This window comes from Arachis duranensis, chromosome 9, assembly GCF_000817695.3.
Source record: "Arachis duranensis cultivar V14167 chromosome 9, aradu.V14167.gnm2.J7QH, whole genome shotgun sequence".
NCBI lineage: Eukaryota > Viridiplantae > Streptophyta > Magnoliopsida > Fabales > Fabaceae > Arachis > Arachis duranensis.
The window spans coordinates 94,794,496-94,809,933 of record NC_029780.3 but is presented as its reverse complement, the minus strand read 5'-3'; the positions used below and the strand labels follow the sequence as shown (position 1 = coordinate 94,809,933).

Genomic DNA, 15,438 nt, shown 5'->3' with positions numbered 1-15,438 from the left:
TGACAATATCTAAGATATAGAATAAAATTTATTGATAATAACACCTTAACCTTATGAGTAAAACTAAGTTGATGCTAAAAATCTTGATCATGTGATTCAAATAATTATTTATTTATTGACTGAAATTAGTCACAACAACATGCAATAAAAAAATAGTGTCAATAATAGTAACTTAAATTTTAATAGTACTAATGTACTTCTAATAATTCAAGATTCGAAGAATTTTATGACATATAGAAACTAAAGAACCACATGCTGCTGTAGCAATAAAATTTTGCATGATAATTTAATCCACCATTTCTTGCGAATTTCACAGTCAGAACCGGTCTTAATAGCATTGCTGCTCATCTTAACCATGGAGTTGGCAAAATCCACATAGAAAGGAGGAGGCGCAGCCAAGTATCTCCGAACGAAGCCGTTGGTTGAAGGGTCAGTCCAAAGAAGCTGATCGGAACGAAGGATTCCATGGCCCCTGAGGAGATTGAACAAGTATGATGTGTCGAATCTGAATTGGCTTCCAGTGTCCACTACCCACCTACATGCATGTTGATGTTTATATATAATAATCACAGTAAAAGAAAAGTTTAATTTTATCGAACTAACTGAAAAAATCTAAAGTAATTTACATAATCATATTTTGGTGAAAACTCAGTATAGTCAACTTTACGTAAAGCTGATCATCGAAAATCGTTAAATAAAAATTTAGTCAAATCATTTAAATCATTTAACGGCTAACTTCACGTGAAGTTGACTGCACTTGGATTTTCACCTCATATTTATCTTTGTTGCTATGAGAATATATAATTAAATATTAAAAAAACAATTTTTTATAATTTAAAATTTTTAATTAGTTGTTAACAATTTAGATAATTAATTTAATCAATCTCTAATTATTTAAATAATTAAATTAAGCAGCGGTGATCTACTAATATATCAAGGAATTAAAAACTATTTATATTAATTTAAATAGTTAAAAATGAAATAGAAAATTTCTCTTGGAGCCAAGGCAAAAATGAGAATTGAAGCAACTTAGCTGCCAGATTAGGGTTTGACCTAATATGGGACTCAACGGTTAATCTAACTATGAACTCAGCTTCAGGACATGATGTCAGAAAGAACCCTACACTCACTGTCTTAGCAACACATAGAGGCATAGAGCAATCAGAAGAAACACAAACCCTGAGTCGGAAGCTTTTGTTCCATAAATAATTACAACTCTCCATTTTATAAAGAATTGGCTACACTTTAAAAGTGTGCCGATAGAGAAAGATAAGGCTACGCTTTTAAATGTACCTAGAAATAAACCTATTGCCACGCTTTAAAAGCATGGCTATATCCTTATCAAATTAAAAAAAAAAAATTGGTATATGCTTTTACATGCACTCTAATACACTCCAAAAACAATAAAAAAACATTGACAAAAATATGTGAATGTCATTTAAAAAAATTAATCAATAAAAATTAGTATTACATTAATATTCAAATAATCTGCAAGAATTACAACACTTCACAAATAATCTACAAGTATGATCATATGAATATCGAAAAAACAGACAGTAAACAGCCACTTGTCTATGCAGGCAAGGTGAAACATGTGATGACAATGGGGCAAGCTTCTAATTGACTCTCCCAGCTAAAAGTCCTGCATATACAAATACAGAATTGTAACTTGTTTAAGTATCAAAATACACAACGTTAATAGTACTTTTGTTTCAAAATTTTAATGTCACTTTGTCCAAATTGACTAGATATTCTAACAATGAATGTGTAGTAACATTGATATCAAAATATACATAATCTAAATAAATGGTATTAACAAGGAAAACTACAATTAACACACCTGGAGGCAAACTGAACAAGACGCTCTTTCACCAGAAGCATCAACATTGTTGTCACTAGTAATTTTGATTATTGGAATTTTTTCACCAAATTTCCAGATAAACATTTTGAACCACCAGTGTCAAAGATGTTTTAAACTTCATCAAAACCGGTTTCGACAGCACCCATCTGAGATTAAGATAAGAAGAAAGAGTACGAGGTCTCGGCAAAGACAAGTGAATACACAAGCAAAATTTCCCAATTCATCAATGTAATAGTAAATGATCCTTTGAACTTTTTTATGCAATGCAAATTAAATTACCTAACTTTGAATTGCACTCAACATTGCTGGACCTATCCTCTCACGAACAAGTCTCTCACTCACGAAGCTAGCAATAACATCAATCTGCATAACACAACCAACTGTTAGGCTAACACAACATTCCAAAGAAAATGATAAAATAAAAATTTAGGCGTGTTTATAATTGTCAACAAAAATAGATAGATACTCGAAGACACCAAATCTATTTGGAAAAGAAGACACATAAGAAAAATAGGTAAACTTCTTGTAATGCAGAAAAAATTCGTCCAATTTAATGTCTAGTGTCCACCAAAAACTGAGACCGATCTTTCTTTCTTGTCATGTCTTGGTGTCTTTATATTTTTGTACCAAGACACTTACCAAAGACGAACACAGACACAGCCTCACAAAACAGAAACTATGCAATCATGTAGGCACATGATAAAGCTTCCATAGCACAAAAAAGTCACATTTTGAACAAGGCACATGAATGAAAGCTGAGTTTGCTCACTCATCCAGGTACAAGAGACGCCTAATTCCAGACTCATCAGATTGCCGAAGAATAAGAGAGGATTCAAAGACTTCAATGGAGAAAACAAATAAAAGAGTACAATAAGTCAAGTTACTTTACCTATGGCTCTCAATACCTTTGAATGAATGCTTGTAGCAACCACACCGTCCTCGAAGCTGTGACTTGGTCCAGCTACAAATCTTAACACCAGTATACAAACCAATAATTTTATACCTGTTCAAATTGGCAGTGAACATCAATAAACCAATATGGATCCATTCTAGTTTGCTTGCTTCCCTAATAGGCACTGGCTTGCGTTTTGAATGACCATCCTCTTAGAATACTTGTTTTGGAAGGTTTATGTGCTACAAAAGCAACCAACAGTGTCAAATGCATGATGTATCACAACATCAACAAACCAAATTAGCCACAGAGCTCTTTACAGTCCTCATTACTAATTTACCTACTTTGCGGAGACTTTTCCTTTCTATAAAAAAATGTAATTAATTTACCATTCATGGATAGTGTGTTTTTATTTTACACATGCATATAATCTATATGAAATGGAATAGAATATGATGAATTGAAGGAAATAGAGTAAGATGATACAATTATTTGTATGGAGAATAAGTCTCATTATGTGATCTGTCAAATCATGAAAATATACTCGTGAACTAAACAAAAAAAACAGATAATTATTTTTTAAAAATTTACTTTTTGAAATAAAGTACCTAGTGTGTGCAGAAGGCAAGTGATTCGGACTTCCATATGCCTTGTGTATCAGAAACTTCTAGGAGCCAGAAATTCCTTGAAGGGCGCTAAAACTCTCTAATATCATTGGTTGCTTATTATATATTAATAGATATCAAGGTTCTTATAACTTAAAAGATTTAGAATTTAATTCTTATTCAATTAAAATTTAAAAAAAGAAAGAAAGAAAAGAGAACCCAAGAAAATGTTGCCATTTGTGTCAACTTTGGCAAATCAGATAGGAGGGGGAACTTATAGCGAAGAAAATATGTTGGAATCCCTCATGTATATATAACACTAGTTTTGTTAAAAAAACCAGTTAGTAACATATGAATCAAGGACACAAATCCAATAATAAAATAGGAATACTTGTAAATAAAATTTTCTCATTTCTATGAATGATGACTGCATTAGTGCATTACATACAAACAGATGTAATAGTGATTGCATTTAACTGAGTTGCTATGGCTAACATAGAGATCAGACCCTACATATTAAATAGTACTTACTCTACAAAGCAAAATACAAATAAGGATAAGGTATTCTTTGCAATTTGCAAACCAGCAAACTGCAGTACTAGTATACAGAGTCCTCAATATTCAAAGAGGCAAATGCACTCAAGTGAAGGTAAATTTTAATACAATTGGATGTAGTGTTGATAAAGCAAACTAAAAACAAAGTGTATGTGTTTGAATAACTAAAATTTTGTTGCAGTCTCAAACTAAAAGAAGTGAGAACTCATAGCTTAGAGCAGAAAATGAGAAGCTTAGAGCAGATAACATGAGGTTGGATCCTCATTCATCGAACTCTACCCTTCTTTTAGTTCAAGGTTGTAACTTAAATATGCCTGAAAAAAAATCTGCACACTGTAAGAATGCTAGAACAAACACAATTGACATGATATTAAAAATTAAATCCAATACGGGTAAAACTTTTTCGAAAAGGAATGAAATGAAATATTAGAAAGATATGATCCTTCTTGGTGGTACATGCAGAAGTAGTAGTAACCCTAATTAGTAGTTATTAACCAAAATCAAACCTAATTTGACTTGTTAATTACACTAGTTAGGCAAAGAGAAAGAATAAAAAAACAAAACAGAAACCGACAAATTAAAGGGGTTAAAAAGAGTTGGAAATGAAGAGGTAGCATTAGCGTGGAGCAGTGTTGATGATCATGATCATCATAATCAGATTAAACAAAAAAAAGTTCTGAAAACTGCACACATCTGAGCTGCAAAAGATAGTGATCTGTGATAATAAGACTGAAATCAGATTAAATGGGTGTATTCTATTATTTTCTAATCGCTAATTTTGGCTTTATGGTTAGATAGTGAGTGTAACCCAAAAAATATAGTTAACTAGTGAAAAGGTTTCAACAAAAATGAGCAGCCACATGCTCGTTCAAATAATAAAAATCAGTCAGCATGAGAGAAATAACAGGCCACAACAACAGCAAAAGAACATAATTAGTAAACCCGACTTCATACGTAGCAGAATTTCAATTCTCACATAGCAATATAACAAAAAAATTTCTTAGGTAACATTTCTAAACAATAAAACTTTAAAAAGAAAATACTTCAAACACCAGAAAACTATCAACATATGAACATATTTAACTTACTTTTTTTTTCAAAATCATAAAAAGATGTATAGTTACATTACTGCTGCTCACATCTTACCAAGCATGCTTCCATTTGAACTTGGTATTATCCAAATATCACATTAAGTTAACACACAATTCCACAGAGCTTAAAAAAATAGAAAAGAAAAATAAAGACAATGGTTTTTACAAATTTCCTGATTCCATATATAAAAAGAAAATAAAAACAGAAAGAGAACAATCTAAAAGCTACTTGTTAGCTAATTTCACACAAGAATTCTGAATTCCCATGATACTAAAAACCTTAACCATTCGCCAACTTCCCAAAACAGTAATGGCAGAGTTTAAAAAGAGCTAAGTTTTCATTATTTATATCAGCTACATGATTTTGATTAGCATCAAATTTGTTTAACCCCATCATGTCCAACACAGCAAACCCAATAGCATTAATAAAGAAAATGGCAGTGCCTAATTTAAGAAAGAAGGTAGAAACACTGAAGGATGATGTCAAATTTTGCTTTGATAACTTACAAACACAAGCACTTAAGAAAAGCATCATGAAAGGTAATACCAACAAATAATATCAGGAAACTGTACATTCATATAATAATAAAGACAAAGCATAATAATTTTGAAACTTAAGAAAATCACATACCACTATTATTACTAGTCTACTACTATCTGCTACCACATCAAAGGACATTCTTCACTAATGATTTCAAAACTTCTTTGCTATTTTTCACATTCTTTTGGCTGTTCATATGAAAGACAAAGAGCATTCTCATTTTAGAGGGAAAAATTGATGGCCAATGGAGGAAACTGCTAACTTGTTTAATTATAAAGCTGCCCTATATTTCTTTTAGATTAAAATAAAAAAATTATAATTAACGACAAAAGCAAGCAACAATGGTGACATAATTCCTTCAAGTAACTGACATTATCCTAAAAATCAAACCAGAAAAGACGAACTTACTCCCAAAAGTAAGCACATATTTCGAGTCGTCGAGGAGATCCCTCAATTTGCTTTCGCTTGAATTATCTCGGCTAGAAACCCCATGAGAGCCGCATTGACCTAAACTTGTTAATGAAACATCATTTGAAGCTGTAACATAAATGAAGATGGTAGTTAATTCAAATACAATTAAACCTATAAGTCCCTACATTATATATAATTTACTTTGACAAGTGATTTATGAAAGATAAATTAAAAAAAATTATTAAAATAGTATAAAATAGTATAAAAAGGAATAAATGATAGCTATTTTGCTATTTTCTAATATTGCACATTAGTGATAAGGACCAATTTTGCTAAAAAATAGTTGAGAGATAATTTGGTTTTGATGTATGGACAATTTATAAGCATGCTCACCTTATAGCCCTTATACCATTTTCCTATACGGAGTTTGACATTATGTAATACAACACCCTACAAAAAAACCACTCTTTGGGCTTGAAGCACAGGTAATGTGTATCAAGAATGAGAGTGGCATGGATCAAATTCCTCATAGGCAAAGGCTATACCTTAGATATTCTTTCTTCCAGTCAGGGCACTGCTGCATTTTGGTCTAGAGATCAATCACAGGGACTCCACATTCTGCAGCCACAGCAGTGCATGCTCTAGCATACTTGCTAGCAGCTTCGTTTGTTCTCTCAGGAAGACCCTGTGGGTTGTCTGTATATGGATATCTGCAAAAGATGTTTTGCAAATCGTCAACTTTAAATCTCTGTCAATATCTCCAAAATTCTATAGGTGAATAGAAGGAAAGAGGGTAAAAAAAAAACCATACTGAAGACGTGCAACTTCGTCGATTGGAGGAGGCGTTATGATTAGAACAATTGCTTTTGGCCATAGGTTCTGATGAAATTCAAAGAAAGATTTCATGACATCTAGATAGTAAGCAACGGTGAGAACGAAAGCAAAAAAATCGAATTCAGAGAAAACACAACATGAAATGGAATGTCCTCCATTATAAGGCTCATGTTACATGTAGTCCTTTCATGTTTTCCTATATTGAAAGCAGTTCCAAAGTTAAATTGATGTGCTCAGATGGTGATTGAGCCTGTAATTTATTATTGGTTTCATGCCAAGAGCAAATAATGACTTACAAAAAGGTTTTCTTAAAATCAGAACCCAACACTGAAAACATGATAGATATATTGGTTATGCTATATGTTACATCCCAGCTAGTCCAAAAAACAAGAAGGTTAATATGAATGCATCAAATGTTATTCATAAGTACGAACTAGCACAAACTGAAAAGCATACGAGGTTGCGTTGATGCGCGAGGGTTGGGTGCGAGGGTTGAGAAACAGCATACGCAAAAAAAACCACAAGATACAAAACAGTAGCACAGCCAAAGCTAATCAATAATCAATTCAATAAAAAGTTAAAAGCAGAAAACATTCAATAATCATCCCAATTTTCTTGATTGATTTCTAAATGGAGCATTTAAAAAAATGAAGATGGAGCACAACTGAGCACTAACCTTCGAGCAGCACGGCGAGCAGAACTGCGAGAGAGAGGCAAGCAGCACGACGAGCAGAACGGTGAGAGGGACGACAAGCAAAACAGCAAGAGGAATGGCAAGCTGGCTAACACAACGACGAACCTGGTTGCGATCTTGAGCGCGAAGGGTGGCGACGGTGAGATAGATGGCGGCGTGATGGAGGTTAGGGTTTTCTCAACCTTTCAAGGAAACCCTTTCAAAGCAGCGTCGAGCAAGACAAAGACTACTAACGGTGACGGTGACGGCGACGGTAAGCTCGAGGAAGACCACTGTAATGAACTGCGAATGAACGACGGTGGACCTTAAACGCAATGAACGGCAATTTTCTCAATGCGGCGGTGGGGGCGATGGGAGACCACTAGTCCACTAGGTAAAAAATTAGAGGAAGGGCAGTGATATAGATGACGATGAAGGCAATGAAGGCTGGGTGCGATGAAGATGAACGACGGAGGCAGATTCGAAAGTGAAGATGAAGATGAAGATGACGGCGCGGCTTCACTTTTAGGTTAAAAGTGAATTACCTAAAAGTGAAGTTGGTAACAATGTAAAATTAGTGAGTTGTTGTTAAACTTTTAGGATTAAAATTGAAAACATTGAAAAAAAAAGTAAAGTGTGGAAAAAATTAGGTGGGAAACAAAATTTTAGGGGAGAAAATTTTATCAGCATATTTTTGTAGGGTGTCAAAATAAACATAGGATAGTCACGCTTTTGAAGCGTGTTGGTTTCTCTTGAAAAGTGTGGTAAAAAAACGTGGCCAAATTTTAAAGAAGTGGCCATCTTTGTAAAAGCGTGCCATTTTTTCTATTGCCACGCTTTTCAAGCGTAACAACAAAAAGGCGTGGCCTAATTTCAAATAAGTGGTTACTCTCGTAAAAGTGTGCTGATTTTTCTCTATGGCCACCTTTTTCAAGCGTGGCAAAAAAAGCATAGCCAAATCACAAATCAATGGCTACCCTCGCAAAAGCGTGGCCATTGACCACTTTTGGGCACACTTTAAAAGCGTGGAAAAAAATGTGCCAACAGGCCTTTTTTCTTGTAGTGCGTTGATCTAATTATGAACTCAGCTTCAAGACATGATGTCAGGTAGAACCCTACACTCATGCCTTCCGCGTGCACTGTCTTAGCAACACATAGAGGCATAAAGCAATCAGAAGAAACACAAACCCGAGACGGAAGCTTTTGTTCCATAAATAATTACAACTCTCCATTTTATAAGGAAATAATTATATATTATTACGCCAATTGAAATGCAAGTTTTAGTTTGTAGAATAATACAATATGCATGTCAAGTGTTCAAGTCTTTTGAGTAAGTGCCCTGATTTCTAGGGTTTGTTTGCATACTCTGCTCTGCTGGCATTTTTTTCAAGAGTATTCTTAATTGTGACAGATGAAGAAACAGTCATTTTGTTCAATGATAAGGACATAAAGGATGGGATAAAAAATGCTTAAGGAGTCTTGTAGGCAGGCTGTTTTCATATCAGAAAATTAGTCAAGGGATTATTGAGGCGTTCCAATTGTTTTTCGACAATGAAACAGACTTGACCAGGATTGAAAGAGGTGCACCTTGCCTTTTCAAAAATTACATTTTGAATCTACAAAGTTGGAATGAGGACTTGAAAATTAAAGATGAGGAGTTTGCAACGGTTCTAACATGGGTTCAGCTATGGGGATTACCAAAACAATGCAAAATAAGAAACCTGGGCAGCAAAATAGGAGAAACACTTGAGAGCGTGTTAGAGACGGATCTGTTTTCAATAAGGGGTAAGGAGGACCGATTGCTGAAGACGAAAGTGATGCTGGACATCACAAAACCACTAAGAAGATCCATTAAAATTTCAGGCAATAATTAGAAAGTAATGGAGGTGAACGTGAAATACGAATGTATCGATAACTTTTGTTATTATTGTGGTTTTATTGGTCATGAAGTGAGAAATTGCCAGCAGAATTTAGAGGATACGGTGGTTGGACAGTCAAAGGAGGAATAATGGGGTTCGTGGTTGAGAGCTGAAGAAGTGGTGAGAAAAATAGAAAATCCATAAGGAGGACAAGAGGAAGTGGGAGAGAGTGACCCAGGGCTGGAAAGAAGAAAACAGAACAAGGTGAGGGAGGAGAATTTGATAGAACCTGCAAATTCTAATAGTTTATTCACCTTCAAAGCAACAAGCAAAAGTGAGGAGGGTAATGGAGGTAGCAAACTAAAGTTGAAACAATTATCCCGAAGGAAACCAACCCTCAAATCAGTCTCAGGATCCAAGAAGAGCAATATAGGGTTGCAAGACATGACGAATAGGAAGAGACAATGTCAAGTAGTGGATATATCAACAAGCATGGGAGAAGGTGCCACCCAACATATGGCACCCAAGGAGGGATGAAGATGCTGATGTGGAACTGTCGGAGTTTGGGGAACCCCCTGATAGTTCACAACATCTAAGGGATCATAATATCCCATTCCCTCGAAGCATTGTTCTATGTAAAACTAAAAATAATGCTTTGACAGTGGAGAGGGTTGTTAGGAGGGTAGGTTTTACAAATTATTTCACGGTGGATCCGGTGGGTCAGGCAGGAGGCATGACAGTCGCATGGAAGGAAGGCATTAATTTGCAAGTTATTGAGCAGAAAGGTTTCTTTATTCACTTCAAGTGTCACCATGTGGAATCTAATCAACAATGGGAGGCGATTGGGGTTTATTTAACCACAGATGAAACAAGAAGAAGAGAACAATTTGAAAGAATACTGCAAAGAGTTCAGATTGGGGACGAAAGATGATTGTGATAAGGGATTTTAATGCAATCAGATTCCATCACGAAAAGGAAGGCGGTCAAAACAAGGTAGAATCCTAAATTCACTCTTCTTTTTGCGTTTCGACAGTTTTCTCTGTCTCCTTCTTTATTTTTCCCTTTCGGTATTTTGTTTTTATGAATTTTGTGGATTTAGCTGTACTTTGAAGATTTTCTCTTCAAATTTGCATCGTACTTGCCTGAGATAGTGAGTTTAGATATTTAAATCTTGCTTTAACTTCTTTGCTTGTTTTAAATTGTGTGTTATTCTTGAGCATTGAATGAGTCTTAAATGAACTTTCAAATTGACCACAAACTTAAAATTCTTTCAAAGGTAAAGCCTCTTTTGCATGCTCTCACAAGGTTGAGGATTTCCTTTTACTATGTGACTAAGTTGATTCATTTTCTCTATACTTAAATTACCTTGAGTCACATAAGGCATAAAGTTTTCAATTTTTGTTTCAACCTTGTGACTTTCATGCCTCATTGGAATTTGGTGTTTGAATGTTCCTTGGTTAACTTGTTTTTCTATATTTTTAACTTGCCAACACCAAATTACTTTAACTTATGCTAATTACTTGTGATTGATATATACTTGATTATGTGTTCTACACATACATTTGCATTACTTGTTTTGGCATTTTGAACTTTTAAGAAGTGAATAGAGACTTGCTTGTTTTGAAACTTTGAAAACTTTTTTGAAATTAAGGGACTTTTGACTATGCACCTAACTTTTGACATTTCTTTCATTTCTTTAACTAACTTTTTCTTTCTTTTCACATAACTTTTAACCTTTGTTCTCTTTTTCAACTAACTTTTTTTTCTTCACCTAACTTTTAACTTCTCTTTTCTTTTTTGACTAACCATTTTCTTTCACTTACATAACTTTTAACTTTCTTTTTACTTTTCAACTAACATTAACTTTTAACTTTTATTAACTGTTTTATTTTTCTTTGTGCATGGTAACAACGCTCCTTTCTTCTCTTTGACTTTGATAAACAAGCAAGTTAGTTTTCTTAAATTCCTGAATTTGATTGGAAGTTGTTTATGTTGCATTTAATTTGATTCTCATGCGTGCTTCCATTCAATTTTCCATTTTCTGTTCACTTCATTTATATATTATTTGGTGATTCAGTTTCTGCTTTTTATTTGTTTAAGATACTTCCCTGTTGTGTGCCTTTAGACTGTATTTGTATCCCCATTCCCTTTTCTTGTTTTTCAGATGGTTGACAGAAAGGGAAAGGGTAAGGCCACGAGCTCCGGAAAAAGAAAGCGGACTTCTCAGTCCGTTGATACCTCTGATGCTGAGTTCTATGCAACACGTATCATTGGGAGTGACAGAGAGGCTCAGAATACACCTTCCACTGATAAACATAAGTTCAGCAATTTGTATTTAGAGTGGAAGTTTGAAAAGTTCCTAAAAAGGAACTTGCACATTGAGAGGGAACTCCATATCCCGAATGAGCTGAGCTAGTATACTGATGATAGAATTGCGCAGTGGGGTTGGAGGTTCCAAGGTCGGGAGCTTCCGACGGTGAACGCATCATGGGTCAAGGAATTTTACGCGAACTACTACACTGGGGCCCTTGATGCAGTTCACTTGAGAGGCCAGCAGATTCTGGTCACTGAAGAGGCGATTGAGCATGCCCTCCACTTTCAGCCTGGACCGAATGGAAAAGATGCATTTAAGGAGGCTGAAAGTGAGAGGAATATGAAGACTTTTGATCGGGACAGAGTCTTAGCTTTGATTGCTGAGCCTGGGAGTCAGTGGATATATGGTTTTGATAAGACGACTCCCTAGGAGATTCATGTCCGTTCTTTGACATATGAGGCTTGTATTTGGCAGCAGTTGTTGTCCAACTACGTGATGCCGAGCACCCATGAGAGCAAGGTTACTGCGGATATGGAGGTCATGGTCTGGTGTGTCTTGGAGGGTAGAGAGCTGTACCTCCCACAGCACATCAGACGATCCATGGGGCGAGCTCACTTTGTTGGCAACCTAGCCTTCCCGTGCTTGATTACTCAACTAGCCACAGAGGCTAGGGTTTTTTAGATGGCCACTAATAAGAGACCGACAGTTGCCGGCCACAAGAAGATCATTCCACATGGCGACTGGCCGGAACTTGAGCTACTGCTTGGGCGATACGCCAAACAGCAGTCGGCACCATCTATTGAGGCAAGACCTTTTGCCTTAGCTCCTCCAGCTGCAACACCTTCTAAGGAGCACCACCGGCATTCTTGCAGCCCCTCTACTGTCTCATCCACCGATTATCTAATGACATAGCACGTTCGGAGCGCTGCTCCCAACGTCGCTATGAGCACTTGAGGAGGATGATCCTCTCCGGCAGCGTTGACATCCCACCTGAGCCAGACACACCACCCAAGAATTCTGGGGAGGAGGAGGCCCAGCGTGACGAGCCGGAGGAGGCACGGGACGGTGGAGGCGACAACAGTGACGACGCTTTTCACTTTGCATGATTTGGAACACCAAGGACGGTTTTACATTTTAACTGTCGGGAGGTTGTCCATCTTCAGCAAGTATATTTTGGGTGAAATTTCATTTTTGAACACTTGTAGTTTAGTTTTTTATTTTTATTCTTTTTAGTTGCTTTGTATATATTTTATCCTTTTGAAACCTTTTTACTTAGTTTGTTGCTTTTTATTTAGCTTATTGTACTTTTTAATTTTGCTTGTATATAACCTAGTATTATATGGTAGTAATGCATGTTTTTTTAGATTTCTTTTTTAGCTTTTAGTCATGATTGTGATTTGGATGATGTGATGATTGCACCTAAGTTTGATTTCCTATATACTTGCTATTTTGGTTTGATTGAAATTAGGAATTTAACTTAGGATTTTTGACCTTTTCCATCCAATCACATTATATACATATCTATATAATAAATGTTAGTCAATTAATGAAATTTCCAAGAAGCTTACTCTTTATATAAGGCTTTGAAATTCAAATTGATTTGAGTTTAAAGTTTTCCTTTGAAACTTGCATGATTTGTACATTGTGAGATATGATTTTCTTGAGTTAAAGAACATACACCTTGTGAGCTTTTGAGCCTTATTGTGTGGTTACATCATTTGACCACTTATTTCATTCTTGTGTGTTTTTTTTCTCTATGATTGCAATCTTTGGTTTGTTTAATTCTATATATCCATTATTTAATGTATGATTATGCAAGTATGTGATTGACGCCATACTTCATTACAGCTCACTTTACCCAAATAGCGTACCATTTCATTTACCTTTGTTTGCCACCTTGACCTTTTTAGTCCCCTTTTTGTTTTTTATTTTGTCACATCATTAACCTTAGGCGAAAAATAATGAATGTCCCTTATTTGAATATTTGAATAGCTTAAGTTAGTGAAATTGTGTTATGTTTAAGTGTGGAGAAAATGTGGAACTTTAGTTGACAAAAATATATTTTATGCTTATTGAGAAATATTGGGAATTTGGATACATGCTCATGTAATATCATAGAAACCATATGCATTGATGTTTTATATATATATATATATCCTTACCTTTACCCTTAGTCCCATTATAACCTTGGAAAGACATCATGATATTTGCATATGTGCATTAAATATTTGTTGATTGGTTAGATGAAGAACAAACTTTAGAAAGCATGACTAGGAAAGAATTGAGTGAATTGACCCTAAACACTTGAGTAATTAGAGTGCGTATACACATCCGGTGAGGGTTCAATTACTCAATTCCATATTTCCACCTATGATCATTGCTTATCTTGCAAGTTTGGTTAAATTGTTTTATATGACTCAATTCAATTATGAATAGGATTTGGTTATGATTGCCTTAGCCCTTGATTGTGTATAGATGCTTTCATGAAAATTGATTTATGTGGACTAATTAAATACATATAGATAGTTAGATAGTATAAATTAGGATAGTTATATGCATATAGATAGATTGCACATAGATAGTACATTCAAAATAATTGTTGATTCCTCTTCTTATCTTCCTTTGGTATAGCATGAGGACATGCTATTGTTTAAGTGAGGAGATGTGATGAATCCACATTTCATAATATTTATTTGCTCTATTTAGGTGGATTTCATCAATCTTTCTTGTATATATCCATTAAAATAGCATAGTTTCATGATTTCTTCCTAAACTGTGCTTGAAAGTGAAAACATGCTATTTAGGCCTTTTAACTGCTAAATTTTATTCACTTCAATTCTGTTTGGTGCCTTGATGTATTTGTTAGGTGATTTCAGGTTTCCAAGCCAAGTATGGGTTGGAGAAGTGAGAAAAGAGCATGCAAAAGAGAAGAAACCATGAAGTTTGGAAGTTTTGACAACCATGCGTACGCACAGTGATGCATGCGTACGCACAATTGTGACCACATGTGTGTGTTTTTTTGTGTTTTTCGTTCTTTTCACACGTGCATATTTTTCGCTCGTTTCTCACGTGTGTTTTTTGCTCATTTTGCACACGTGTGTATCTTTTTTTTATTTTTATTATTTTTTTCAGTTTTTTGCTCTTTTTGCATGTGTGCGTGTTTTTCGCTCATTTCGGACGTGTATGTCTTTTATAAATTTATTTACTTATTTTTGTGTTTTTTGCTCGTTTCACAGGTGTGTGTGTTTTTTTTATCTTTTTATTCTTTTATTGTGTTTTTCGCTCATTTTACACAAGTGCGTATTTTTTGCTTGTTTCGCACATGTGTGTTTTTCGTTAGTTTCGCACGTGTGTTATTTATTTATTTTTTTATGTTTTTCGCTCATTTTGCACGTGTGTGTGTTTTTTTTGTGTTTTTCGCTCATTTCCCACGCGTGTGTGTTTTTCGCTCGTTTCGCACGTGTGTTTTTCGCTCGCTCGTTTCGCACGTGTGTTTTTCGCTCATTACGCATGTGTGCGTGTTTTTCGCTCGTTTCGCATGTGTGCGTGTTTTTCGCTCGTTTCGCACGTGTGCGTGTTTTTTGCTCGTTTCGCACGTGTGCGTGTTTTTCGCTCGTTTCGCACGTGTGCGTGTTTTTCGCTGGTTTCGCACGTGTGCATGTTTTTTACTCGTTTCACACATGTGTGTGTTTTTTGTTGTGTTTTTCGCTCGTTTCGCACATATGTTGTTTTTTGCTCGTTCGCACGTGTGTGTGTGTTTTTTTATTTATTTGTTTATTTTTGTATTTTTCACTCATTTCGC

At 35.2% G+C, this 15,438-nt stretch overlaps 1 long non-coding RNA gene across 1 annotated transcript; it reads right to left on the bottom strand.

The window, feature by feature from the left end:
* Nucleotides 1-1,414: 1,414 nt before the first annotated feature.
* On the bottom strand, nucleotides 1,415-6,491 carry LOC110275076 (uncharacterized). Its single transcript, XR_008002789.1, has 5 exons — nucleotides 6,350-6,491; nucleotides 5,954-6,082; nucleotides 2,751-2,995; nucleotides 1,841-2,224; nucleotides 1,415-1,642 (listed from the first exon to the last, which is right to left on the bottom strand). It is a non-coding gene; the product is annotated as an uncharacterized LOC110275076 (long non-coding RNA).
* Between the last annotated feature and the right edge of the window lie 8,947 nt (nucleotides 6,492-15,438).